Here is a 13,431-nt window from a genome sequence, read left to right as displayed (position 1 = left end):
TGGGTTTTATTGGCAAGGACGCAGCAGAGACAGACTTGTGTTCAGGGTCTTAAGCCTAGTTCATGGTTGTCATGTCTGCAAGGTCATATGGGTCTTTGTGACGTTCCTTTACTCCGTTTTCTGTCCATGAAGCCTTGTTTAACATATGTTTGTACGGCTCTCAGACCTGCTGACCTGATATCAGCTGCTCCAATGACAAACTGACTTATTATAAACAGAAAGTTCTGCTCCATAAATTCTCTTTATGATCATCAAATCATTCAAGCTCCATCAAAAACCACATTTGTATTCTGAGTCGACACAGGAAGCTGTGAAGTCTCCCAGTGTCGGGACATGAAGGATGCCAGCAGCTCTCTGCGAGTCCAGTTTTAACATTTCATCAGTTTCAAACTAGATGATTAGATCTTTTGATGATTAATAGTTTGTTTGTTTGAGGATTTCCTTTTAGTTTTTGTTGCTAAAACTGGTATAAATGATTAGAGAGTTTGAATAAAAACCAGTATTGCAGAACCAATCCAAAGTCTTTAAGACGGTCACATGTGGAAGGCGTGTTCTTGTAAACACTGATGAACCAGATAATGTTGCTTGGCTCATTTTCATTTTTTTATAGTATTGAAGTACCGATCAAGTTACAAGATACTTGTATTTTCCCAGATAATACAATGCACAGTGCACAATTAAAGTGCATTAAAGTTATGAAGAAAATAATAAAAAAGTCTGAATTGAAGCTGTTCCTTAATGTTTTATTTTATAAAATAACAAACCTCCTGTAATCTGCGGATCTTGTTGCTGTCTGGAGGGAGTTTCTCCGTCCTGTGTTTGGTGCTTCAGTGCTGCCTTTACCTGAGTTACTGAATGAACCGTTTGTATTCTGCTGATGGCTCTCTACTGCTGTCACAAGGTTAAACTCTGCAGTGGGCGGGGCTTCCTCTGCTCTCACTCACGGAGCTGAGTGAAGGACAGAGACAGCAGAGAGAGTTGATAGCTACACTGTGTATGAAAGCTTTACAAGTAAAAACAGTTGTATGACAGTTGACGTAAAACAAAAGATCAGATCAATAAAGCTCATTATAGCCGACACTGATCAGTTAAAGAATTCAATTTCAAATTTAATTTTATTTGTTTAGCGCCAATTCGTAACAGAAGTTATCTCAGGACATTTTTCAAATAGAGCAGGTCTAGACCGAACTCCTTATAGCATTATTTACAGAGACCCAACAGTTCCACCATGACGTGATTAAAAGCTCTCTCTGGGTTACAAAGGGAGTCTCTCCAGTTTGTGGAGGAGAATGGGGAGAGCATTGTTTCAGGTAAGGCGTGGCCTTGAGATTTGTATGAAAGAAAAAACTGCAGGTCCTGGGTTTTATCTAGTCAACAAATTAAGTGGAGAGGAATATTAAAGCAGGTTTTACAAACCTATAGCAAAGCGTGGCAAAGTCTGACATTTCACGGTTATTACTGCCAGAAAAATAACATATTTTCTCCTGTAAGACAGGAGGAGACATGAGATCTCTGTTGTGTCCGAGTGAATGGATTAAGAAAGCAGTCCCGCACTGTTAGGTCTAGTCTAGGCGCTTTCTAGTAGGCGTTGAGATCTGCGATCGTCTGGTATCCAGAGTATGGCTTGTTTGCACGTGACAACCTGTCAGGAACGGGAAGTGATTTTCTAGATTAGAAGCACTCTCAAAAGTTACATATTTTCAGTTTTTTCCTCTGATGTTGTGCTCAATTCTCAGAGATTTACAGAGTTTAATTTACTGGAGATTGGTTTAATACATTGCGTACAGGGACTATAGAGAGATGCAGTTACTATAGTGAGGTGTGTTTATAGTGAGTTATATAGCAGGGTGTATTTAATACAGTGAGTTGTGTTAACAGACTGAGTGTTGATATGTGTGTCAATGTGAGGAACCTGTGAGTGGAGGTGGAGGTAAACTACCATCATGTGATCTCCTGCTGATCACAACCACTTACACACTCAGTTAATTGGAGAGGAGGCTGCAGTGCTAATATATTCACACACACTTGCAGACACCTAGTGTGTGTGTGTGTGTGTGTGAGGGGCTTAAGTGTGAACAAGCAGAGAGGTGATGGGCGTTAATGATATTGATGCTAATTCCTTCACTCTGTGTGTGTATGTGTGTGTTGCAGTGTTTGAGTATCAAAGTCTTGTAGTTATTAATATTTCATATTTGCAGTGATCAGTATTCAGTTTGTGGAGGTTTCATACAGATGAACTTGCTGCTTCTGCTTCTGCAGAACACTCTGCAGGAGAATACAGTAAAAAAACAGTAGAATACAGTAAATAACAGTAGAATACAGTAAAAAAACAGTAGAATACAGTAAAATAACAGTAGAATACAGTAAATAACAGTAGAATACAGTAAAATAACAGTAGAATACAGTAAATAACAGTAGAATACAGTAAATAACAGTAGAATACAGTAAAATAACAGTAGAATACAGTAAAAAAAACAGTAGAATACAGTAAAAAAACAGTAGAATACAGTAAATAACAGTAGAATACAGTAAATAACAGTAGAATACAGTAAAAAAAACAGTAGAATACAGTAAAATAACAGTAGAATACAGTAAATAACAGTAGAATACAGTAAAATAACAGTAGAATACAGTAAATAACAGTAGAATACAGTAAAATAACAGTAGAATACAGTAAATAACAGTAGAATACAGTAAAATAACAGTAAAATAAAAGTAGATAATAAAAATAGCTCCATATAGAACATTGCTCTAGAGTTTATACACTTATTATAGATTATTGATTGAATATAGAACATAGCTCTAGAGTTTATACACTGTTTATTGATTATAGATTATAGATTGAATCAGCTCCATATAGAACATAGCTCTAGAGTTTATACACTGATTATAGATTATTTATTATTGATTCAATCAGATCCATATAGAACATAGCTCTAGAGTTTATACACTGTTTATTGATTATAGATTATAGATTGAATCAGCTCCATATAGAAAATAGCTCTAGAGTCTATACATGGATTATAGATTATTTATTATTGATTGAATCAGCTCCATATAGAACATAGCTCTAGAGTTTATACAATGATTATAGATTATTTATTATTGATTCAATCAGATCCATATAGAACATAGCTCTAGAGTTTATACACTGATTATTGATTATTGATTGAATCAACTCCATATAAAACATAGCTCTAGAGTTTAGACACTGTTTATTGATTAAAGATTGATTATAGATTGGTGCAGTAATTCGACACTCTGGTAACAAGGTTCTGGTTTGTAGCCTTTTATGTGAAAAGGAGGCAGAACATAGAACCTTCCTGGTTCTTACAGGTTATGAGAACCTGCAGTAAATTCCCGTATTGATCCATCAGATGGTGTGTCGGTCCTTCAGCCTCCTCACTCAGAACAAAAGGATTGACTTGCTGCTCAGTCAGCGATGTGGGATATAAAACGTGTGTAAACTCCGATGAGTTTGAGATATTTTTAGACTCCTGCGGGGAGGACCGTGCCTCTGCTGTTAATCTGCTCTGTGATCTGCTGTTATTCTCTTATTATTCTGATCTTCTGGATTCAACTGAGGAAAATCTCTTTATCTCTAAAATTCTTCTTATTCTGATCCCATCCTCCTGTCAAACACACTGCGCTCTGTGTTTACATCTGTCAATACAAACTGGTTCTAATCCAGATTATAGACGGACAGGAATAGCAGCTCCACGGCCTCGACAACAATAAACACTAACTGATGACTGGATTATAGAGAGAGACAGGCAGAGAGAGAGACAGGGAGAGAGAGAGAGAGACAGGGAGAGAGACAGACTGTGGTCGGCTCTGGCCCTCACCCTCCCAGTAGTTCAGACTCTGCCAGTGAGCTGAGGCTGACAGAAGTTTAGTCTCCAGGTATAAAATGGATCTTGTACAGGAAGAGCTGCTAACTTCCTGTTAGCCATTTGCTAACTTCCTGTTAGCCCTTTGCTAACTTTAGTGGGTAAAGTGACTGACTGCTCTCTTTACAGACGTTATTGGACTGAATCTGCTGATCAAATTCTGACAGTGAAACCAGTCGTTTCATTCTTCTTTCTCAGTGCATTATGGGAAAAAGTCTGTTTGGGTTGCAGCACGCCATGACGGACGCCGTCGTTGTCATTACACGGTTCTCTTCCTGGAGGCTTGGTTCAAACTTCTTCTTTTTCTTCACCTCAGCGTCGTCCTCTTCCTCCGCCGTCAGACAATGAACCCCCTCCGCCTACTGCCACACCCCTCCATCTCCATGGTAACCATGTTAATAACACAGTGTGGGATGTTTGTGTTTAAACCGCTTATTTTGTCCCTGCGGCAATGAGCTTCGTCACCGCAGCAACAAATTGACTTCCTGTGGGGAAGACGACGACGATGATGATGATGATGATCAAGTTGTGTGACTCACACACACACACACAAAGAAGTGACTGTTTTTATATGACAACTGTGTGTGTGTGTGTGTGTGTGTGTGTATGAATCTGTGTGTGTGTGTGTGTGTGTGTGTGTGTGTGTGTGGGTGTGAGTGTGTGTGTGTGTGTGTGTGTGTGTGTGTTTGCCTTGATGATATCAAACCGTCCTCGTCTCTCTGAGCACCAACAAATATTCATGAGCTCACCAGGGAAGTGTGTTTATGTGTGTGTGTGTGTGTGTGTGTGTGTGTGTGTGTGTGTAATAATAAATCAGAACAGATGACAAAATAATCCTGAAGCAGAAAAAAACACAAAGAAGAAACAGTAAGAAAGAAAAAACAAAGAAACAGAGACAGGTGGAAGTAGGACTGGTTAGAGGACTGGTTGGAGGGTTGGTTGGAGGACTGGTTAGAGGACTGGTTGGAGGACTGGTTGGAGGATGGTTGGAGGACTGGTTGTTGGAGGGTTGGTTGGAGGACTGGTTAGATGACTGGTCAGATGATGGGTTGGAGGACTGGTTGGAGGGTTGGTTGGAGGACTGGTTAGTGGACTGGTTGGAGGGTTGGTTGGAGGACTGTTTAGAGTGGTGGTGAGGTTAATAGTAAATGGAAGATGTTTTGCTTTCACTGTTGGAGAGTTGACGTGTGGTCTTTAGATATATCAATATGTAAAATGTTTCTTCTGGCTGCAGTGTCTGAATGTGCAGCTGTTCTCCTGATCCAGTTGTTTCCATCTCAAAATGGCTCAACAGCGCCCCCTAAACCCCTGAGTTTTACCAATATGTATGAAAGTCGGTATGCATGTGTATCAGGACCAGACAAACAAAAAAGCCTCTTGGAACTATACCACAGACCCAATAGGAAGTTGGCCAATTTAGTGGGCGATTTTGTATTTTAATAAACCCGTCCTAGAGAATTGATTGGATCAATATATCATCTCATGATTAAAGGTTGTGCTCTTTGTTACTGTGCATTGAACGGCGTCTGTGACGTAGCTTGGTGGGCTCAATCATCACTGCTTGCAGTACTCTAAAGTGAGACACACTGTCCTGATCCAGTCCATGTGAACAGTTTTGGCTTTAAAAACGAATCCAGACATCATTCAGTGACGTTTCAGCAATAAATCAGTGGGAACCACGCCCATCTGGAGGGTCCACCAGCACCGGGTCGTGGTCCTGAATGAGACCTACTGTGTGATCAGATGTGTGGGGGTCAGTTTGTCGCTGCCTGGCTCAGAGGTTCCTCAGCAGATGGAAAGTAGGACACAGAGAGACTGAGTCCCCGAGAGCGAGGAAGAGGAGCTGAACAAAGAGAAGAACCACAGCTGTGTGTGTGTGTGTGAGTCTTTGAAGAGTCAGCAGCAGAGATAATTTGGGGGTGGAGGTGTGTTACAGTGTGTTACAGTGTGTTACAGTGTGTGTGTGAGCCTGAGGTAAGGCAGCCTGTAATCAGCAGCTTGATGTGTTGAAAGCAGCCTGTCCTTCATTTACATATGGTTGGGGGGGGGGCTTTTCAAAGTAAACTGCTGAATGTCTCTCTGCAGACACACCTGCAGCATCTGTCCTGTTGCTGTGGTTACATACAGGTTCACACACCTGGAGGTTAAACTTTCGATGTAACACCTGACAGCCAATCAGAGGAGGTTCCAGGTGTTCAGAAGATCAGAGACTGATCCAGCAGAAGGCTGCTTTCACCAAGATGTTATTAGTTCTGCTTTATAGATAATATATATGCTGATATGATACCAATAAGCATTGGCTCATCATATTACTGACATATAAGCTCTGCTATAACGTCTCACAGGCCAGTAGCAGGAACTCAGAGGAGGTCAGATGAAAACAGATTCTCGGTTTAAGTTCACTTATCAACTTTCTCCATATGAAAACAAGAAGGCGTGAAGAATCCACATTCACCCAACAACAAAAATGACTATTTAAGTCTGTATGTGTGTATTTAGTGTTGTTGATGGATTCAGGTCCAAATCAGGACATTTCAGTTGCAACTATTTGAATTCTATATATTTGCTAATGAACTGCACAGCGCCCTCTGCTGGTTGAAACCGGCTGTTACAGTTTAGTTTCTCTATTGGCTGATCTCCAGTCAGGTGACATCACCAACTGACCTGCTATAAAACCAACGTCTGCAGCTGCTACATAGCTGTTAGCCACAGACACCTGAGAGTTAGCCTCTCTGAGCCGCTAGCTTAGCTAACGTTAGAACAGAGTGAATGTGCTTCTAGTGACTATAAAAGCTCCAGTCTTACCAGCGCGGACACTGAGACAGCAGTGGCTCACAGCTGGTTTGTTAGCTCTGTTAGCTCTGTTAGCTCTGACTACCAGAGCTGTACTCCTGTCACTGTGGTCGCTGTCACACACTGAAGTAGAGACAGTTTGTTAATCGTCTCCAGGAGAACACTGAGAGCTCTAACAATGGATGTTTGCCCTTTCACCTCACCCTGTGACTCACACACACACACACACACACACACACACACACACACTCAGACACACACACACACACACACACACACACACAGAGACACACACACACACACACACACACACACACACACACACACACTGGGTGTGGCTCGTTCTGAATTCAGGAGATGAAACATGAATTTATTTTCTCCTCATTTTTGACTTTAATGCTCCATTGCCTCCCAAACTGCCCGCCCCACCCCCCACCTCTGCCGTGCTTTTCATAACGTCTGTCTACCTGTCTGTCTGAGTACCTGTCTGCCTGTCTTTCTGCCTGCCTGTCTGTCTGTCAGACCTATGAATTATAGATGAACCTCTCTCTCAGGCTGAAGGAGGAAGTTATTACCATACAGACAGACAGGCAGGCAGACAGGCAGACAGACAGTGGATGTTCAGTATTACCATGGAAATGTATTACACTGTGTGTGTGTGTGTGTGTGTGTGTGTGTGTGTGTATGTGTGTGTCCTGAGGCCTCTTTGGGTGTTTCCCAGCATGCACTGGGGCAGTTAAACAGAGTTTCAGTCTGAACCAACACACAACAGGAGGGAGGAAGGGAGGGTAGAGTGAGCACGAGTTAAACAGGAGAGAGAGAGAGAGAGAGAGAGAGAGAGAGAGAGGAAGAGAGAGGATGATGAATGGTGTTTTTGCATCAGAGAGAAAATTTCAAAGAAATACTGGATACAGACGTACAGCGCCCCCTACAGGCTGCACCGCTCATTACATTATATAATATAGTTTTTGTTCTACGTACAGCGCCCCCTACAGGCAGCACCGCTCATTACATTATATAATACAGTCTTTGTTCTACGTACAGCGCCCCCTACAGGAAGCACCGCTCATTACATTATATAATACCGTCTCTGCTCTACGTGCAGCGCCCCCTACAGGCAGCACCGCTCATTACATTATATAATACAGTCTTTGTTCTACGTACAGCACCCCCTAAAGGCAGCGCCGCTCATTACATTAAGTAATACAGTCTTTGTTGTACGTACAGCGCCCCCTACAGGCAGCACCGCTCATTACATTATATAATACAGTCTTTGTTCTACGTACAGCACCCCCTACAGGCTGCACCGCTCATTACATTATGTAATACAGTCTTTGTTGTACGTACAGCGCCCCCGTACAGGCTGCACCACTCATTACATTATCATTACATTTTGTAACTATTGATTGATTCAGTTTCGGGTATCTGTTGACTAAATGACATTTATACTGACAACAGTATTGAGACCAGCTTTTGCCACAATGGGGGCTGAGTCATATAAAGTTTCCTTTAAATCCAGAATCTTGTTTCAGAGAGACGCAGAGGTCAGTCGTAATGCAGAGTGCTGAGCTGACGTTGGTCTAACTGAAATGATACTTTCTCTGTGAATCTACCTGAGCAGGTGACGCTCTCTGCACTCTTCTGTCTCTCTGAAGTTATTAATAAAATATTTTGCTGCTTTCACAATTTTCATCTGACGGTCAAAATGTAGTTGCCTGTAGTAATGTTGCCACAGCAACACACCCGTATCCATGGCAACGCAGACAGAGTGGAAGCTGACTAGGTTTTTAAACTGGAGTCAAACTGGTTTCTTTCAGCTCTCAATTCTTATTAATCTATCATGTATCAGATTGAAATGTACCTGATCTCCAGAGGATGAATCCTTTAAATGTTTCCTCTAGCGCCCCCCACAGGACAAACTCACAGTTAAACCATAAACTCTACAAATGATGTGACTTTCAGAAACCGCTGTGGTTCCTCACTGAGGTCCTTCAGAGAGATCAAACAGTTCCATTACAGCATTCATTAAAGCTTCCAACCTCAACCTGAGTGGTTTTAAGAAAACCAGGTTCTGGTCATTGTTGTCAAGACTGCTCGGCTCTGGATCGACCTGCCTGAGGAGCTCAGACTCTGTTAGCTGGTGAGTCTCAACATATATATTGTCAAGGACCCCAAATTCATAAGATGTAGCCTCAGGTATCCCTTTTTGAGAGGGGTCTGTACTGTAGATTGATTAATAATCATTATTATTGGAATAACTTCTATTCAATTAAATAATGATGAAATTAATTAATTTCTAATTTTTTAAAACAACTGTTACAACAACAACAAATGTAATGAGTGATGCAGCCTGTACGGGGCGCTGTACGTAGAACAAAGACTGTATTATATAATGTAATGAATGGTGCAGCCTGTACGGGGCGCTGTACGTAGAACAAAGATTGTATTACATAATGTAATGAGCGGTGCAGCCTGTAGGGGGGCGCTGTACGTAGAACAAAGACTGTATTATATAATGTAATGAGCGGTGCTGCCTGTAGGGGGCGCTGTACGTAGAACAAAAACTATATTATATAATGTAATGAGTGGTGCTGCCTATAGGGGGCGCTGTACATAGAACAAAGACTGTATTACATAATGTAATGAGTGGTGCTGCCTGTAGGGGGCGCTGTACATAGACCAAAGACTGTATTACATAATGTAATGAGTGGTGCTGGCTGTAGGGGATTGTAGGTTACGGTTTGTTTGTTTTTGGGTTTCATTGTTTTATTTTTTAGGAAAAATTTCTATTTATTTTATCAGTGATTGTAAGGATGCTGCTCTCTCTCTCTCTCTCTCTCTCTCTCTCTTTCTCTCTCTCTCTGTCCGTCTGTCTCTTTCAGTCTGTCTGTCTCTCTCTGTCTCTCTGTCTCTCTGTCTCTCAATTCAATTCAATGAGTTTTCTTGGCATGAACAAAAACATGTTATCATAGCCTAAATGAATCCACCCCCCCAGTCATATTAATACTCTCCTGGACCGTACTCTGATTTTATATCTGAATTCTCAGAGTTTTTATCAAGTTTAGTCCTTAAATCAGATAAAGTAATTATTGTAGGTGATTTTAATATTCATGTGGATGTTGACAATGACAGCCTTAGTAACGCATTTATATCATTAATAGACTCAATTGGCTTCTGTCAGAGTGTAAATAAACCAACTCATTGTTTTAATCACACTCTTGACCTTGTTCTATCATATGGCATTGATATTGAACATTTAATAGTTTTCCCACATAATCCTTTCCTATCTGACCATTATTTAATAACTTTTGAATTCATACTATAAGATCATAAGCCATTAGGCAAAACTTCCTACAGCAGATGTCTATCTGACAGTGCTGTAGCTAAATTTAAGGAGGAGATTCCATCAGTGTTTAATTCAATGCCATGTCTGAATATAACATATAATAGTCCTATAATAGCTTTAGTCCCTCCGAAATTGATAATCTTGTTGATATTGCTGCAGGCTCACTACGAAGAACATTAGACTCTATCGCTCCTATAAAAAGGAAATTATTAAAACATAGGAAACTAGCACCGTGGTACAACCACCAAACCCACCAGTTAAAGCAAAAAGCTAGGAAATCTGAAAGGAAATGGCGCTCTTCCAAATTATCAGAATATCGCTCAATTTGGCAAGATAATCTTAAAACCTATAGAAAGGCCCTCCGTAATGACAGAGGAGCCTATTACTCAGCACTAACAGAAGAAAATAAGAACAACCCCAAGTTCCTCTTCAGCACTGTAGCCAGGCTGATACAATTATTACTATTAGAGAGAAAATTAACCACCAACTGCCATCAATAGCTATCAGTGGCTCTCCAATTTCAGGAACTTTAACTAATGTAAACTCAGATATATATTTAGACTGTTTTTCTGCTATTGATCTTCATCAGTTAATTTCAATAATTTCTACATCGAAGCCATCAACCTGTCTGTTAGACCCGATCCCAACTAGACTGCTTAAAGAAGTTGTACCCTTAATTGTCACTTCTTTAGTGGATATGATTAATCTTTCTTTATTATCAGGATATGTACCACAGTCCTTTAAAGTAGCTGTAATTAAACCCCTTCTTAAAAAGCCCACTCTTGACCCAGGGGTTTTAGCCAATTATAGACCGATTTCAAACCTCCCCTTCCTCTCTAAGATTCTGGAGAAAGTAGTCGCCAAAGAGTTGTGTGACTTTCTACATAACAATAGTTTATTTGAGGATTTTCAGTCAGGATTTAGAGTTCATCACAGCACAGAGACAGCTCTGGTTAAAGTTAATAATGACCTTTTGATTGCTTCTGACAATGGACTTGTCTCTGTACTTGTATTATTAGATCTTAGTGCTGCATTTCACACCATTGACCATGGTATTCTTTTACAGAGACTTGAGCATCAAATTGGTATTAAAGGAACCGCACTAAGCTGGTTTAAGTCATACTTATCAGCGCGTTCTCAGTTTGTACATGTTAACGATGAATCTTCAATAAATAATACAGTTAGTCATGGAGTTCAACAAGGTTTTGTACTTGGACCAATACTTTTTACTTTATATATGCTCCCTTTAGGCAACATTATTAGGAATCACTCCATTAACTTTCACTGGTATGCAGATGATACGCAGTTATATCTATCGATCAAGCCCGATGAAATTAATCAATTATCTAAATTACAAACATGTCTTAAGGACATAAAATCCTGGATGAGCTGCAATTTTCTGATGTTAAACTCAGAAAAAAACAAAATTCTTGTACTTGGCCCTAAAAACCTCCGAGACTCACTGTCTAAAGATATAGTTACTCTAGATGGCATTACCTTGGCCTCTAGCACCACTGTCAGGAATCTTGGAGTTATCTTTGATCAGGATTTGTCATTTAATTCCCACATGAAGCCGACCTCTAGGACTGCCTTCTTTCATTTACGTAATATTACAAAAATTAGACACATCCTATCACAGACAGATGCAGAAAAACTAATCCATGCATTTGTTACTTCAAGGCTGGATTACTGCAACTCTTTATTATCGGGTTGCCCCAATAACTCCATTAAAACACTCCAATTAATTCAAAATGCTGCAGCACAAGTACTGACAGGAACTAGAAAAAGAAATCACATCTCTCCTGTACTAGCTTCTCTGCACTGGCTCCCTGTAAAATGTAGAATAGAATTTAAAATCCTCCTCCTGTCCTATAAAGCTCTTCATGGTCAGGCCCCTTCATATCTTAAAGAGCTCATAGTACCCTATTACCCCACTAGAACACTACGTTCTCTGAATGCTGGGCTACTTGTGGTTCCTATAATCTCAAAAAGTAGAACAGGAGCCAGAGCCTTCAGTTACCAAGCTCCTCTCCTGTGGAACCAGCTTCCAGTTGTGGTTCGGGAGGCAGACACCCTCACCACATTCAAGAGTAGGCTTAAGACAGTCCTCTTTGATAAAGCTTATAGTTAGGGCTGGATCAGGTGAGTCCTGAACCATCCCTTAGTTATGCTGCTATAGGCCTAGACTATTGGGGGATTTCCCATGATGCACTGAGCTCCTCTCTTCCTCTCTCTCTCTTTCTGCACTCATTTATGTCCCATTAATGCAGTGGTTCTCAATTATTTTCTGTCATGCCCCCTCTAGAAGACAGAAAGTATTTCACGCCCCCCCTGAATTTTAATACTATTGAGAAACTGATAATATTTATTTATTTATTTGTACAAACCACTGTTTGAGTTGCTAGCACCAGCATTCTGCATACAATCACCTGATTATCAAAATGGATTAATAAAATGAGCTGAGATAACATCTGCAACAACTAAAAACAATTTCCAAGTTCAGTTTATTAACTCAGTTTGTAACATTTAAACAAGACTGCTCAGTCTGTGTGATTCTCAAAACAGAGAAGTGCAAATGATTAACTGGGATGTGCATTTTTATAGACTTAACACAATAACATTCAAAACTTTTTTAAACTGTAAACATTGGTCACTTGTCAGCTTCATAAGCTTATTCCTTTTCAAAAAGGTATATGACTTTTTAACATTTGTTTTTTTTGTTTTTGTGCAAAATATGCAACATTATTACTTATATTTAATGTTTATCTGTTAGATGTTCTGTGAGTTGTTTTTGGAGGTCGTCTGAAATGTCAGATATACGTCTCCCGATCGTGTCATTGGAGAGAGGGACAGTATTCAGTGTCTCATTCCTCACCTATGATTGTGACCATGTCCAATGCTGCTGGAGTATTAGCTCCTCTGCTATTGTGTGATGGTTTTTTGCACCTTGCGATGTGGCAGGGTTTGTACGAGGCTAACGGTGCGTTTTTATTTACTGATGCCGCGCTAACAAAATTACCGGCCTGTTGGCGATACTCATTGAGCTTTCGATGAAAAAGGTCCAGTGGCTTATTGACATAACTGGGGTGTAAGGTCTCCAATTGCCGTCTTAATTTGTTTGGTTTCATGCTGTCCGCTGCCAGAGTTTTTAAACATAAAACACACACAGGTCTTTCCTCATTTCCGACCGTATTCACGGTAAACCCAGGGCTATGTAGGCTTCGTCATATTTCCTGGTCTTATTAGGTTTATGCCAGATACAATCACTTACTGTTCTTGCCTCTGACGCCTCCTCCATTTTTGTTTTTACTCCTGTCAAAAACTTCTCCATCTCTCCTCCTCCTTTCGCGCCCCCCCGACACCTCACTGTGCCCCCCCAGGGGGGCGCGCCCCACTATTTGA

At 40.6% G+C, this 13,431-nt stretch overlaps 1 protein-coding gene across 2 annotated transcripts in view; it reads left to right on the top strand.

Moving 5' to 3' along the window:
* Positions 1–13,431, top strand: part of plxnb3 (plexin B3) — a 100,286-nt gene that overhangs the window by 38,104 nt on the left and 48,751 nt on the right. The gene's annotated exons all lie outside the window — the stretch shown is intronic.

Source organism: Dicentrarchus labrax, unplaced genomic scaffold (assembly GCF_905237075.1).
Source record: "Dicentrarchus labrax unplaced genomic scaffold, dlabrax2021, whole genome shotgun sequence".
NCBI classification, from domain to species: Eukaryota; Metazoa; Chordata; class Actinopteri; family Moronidae; genus Dicentrarchus; species Dicentrarchus labrax.
This window is presented reverse-complemented; position numbering and strand designations above follow the sequence as displayed.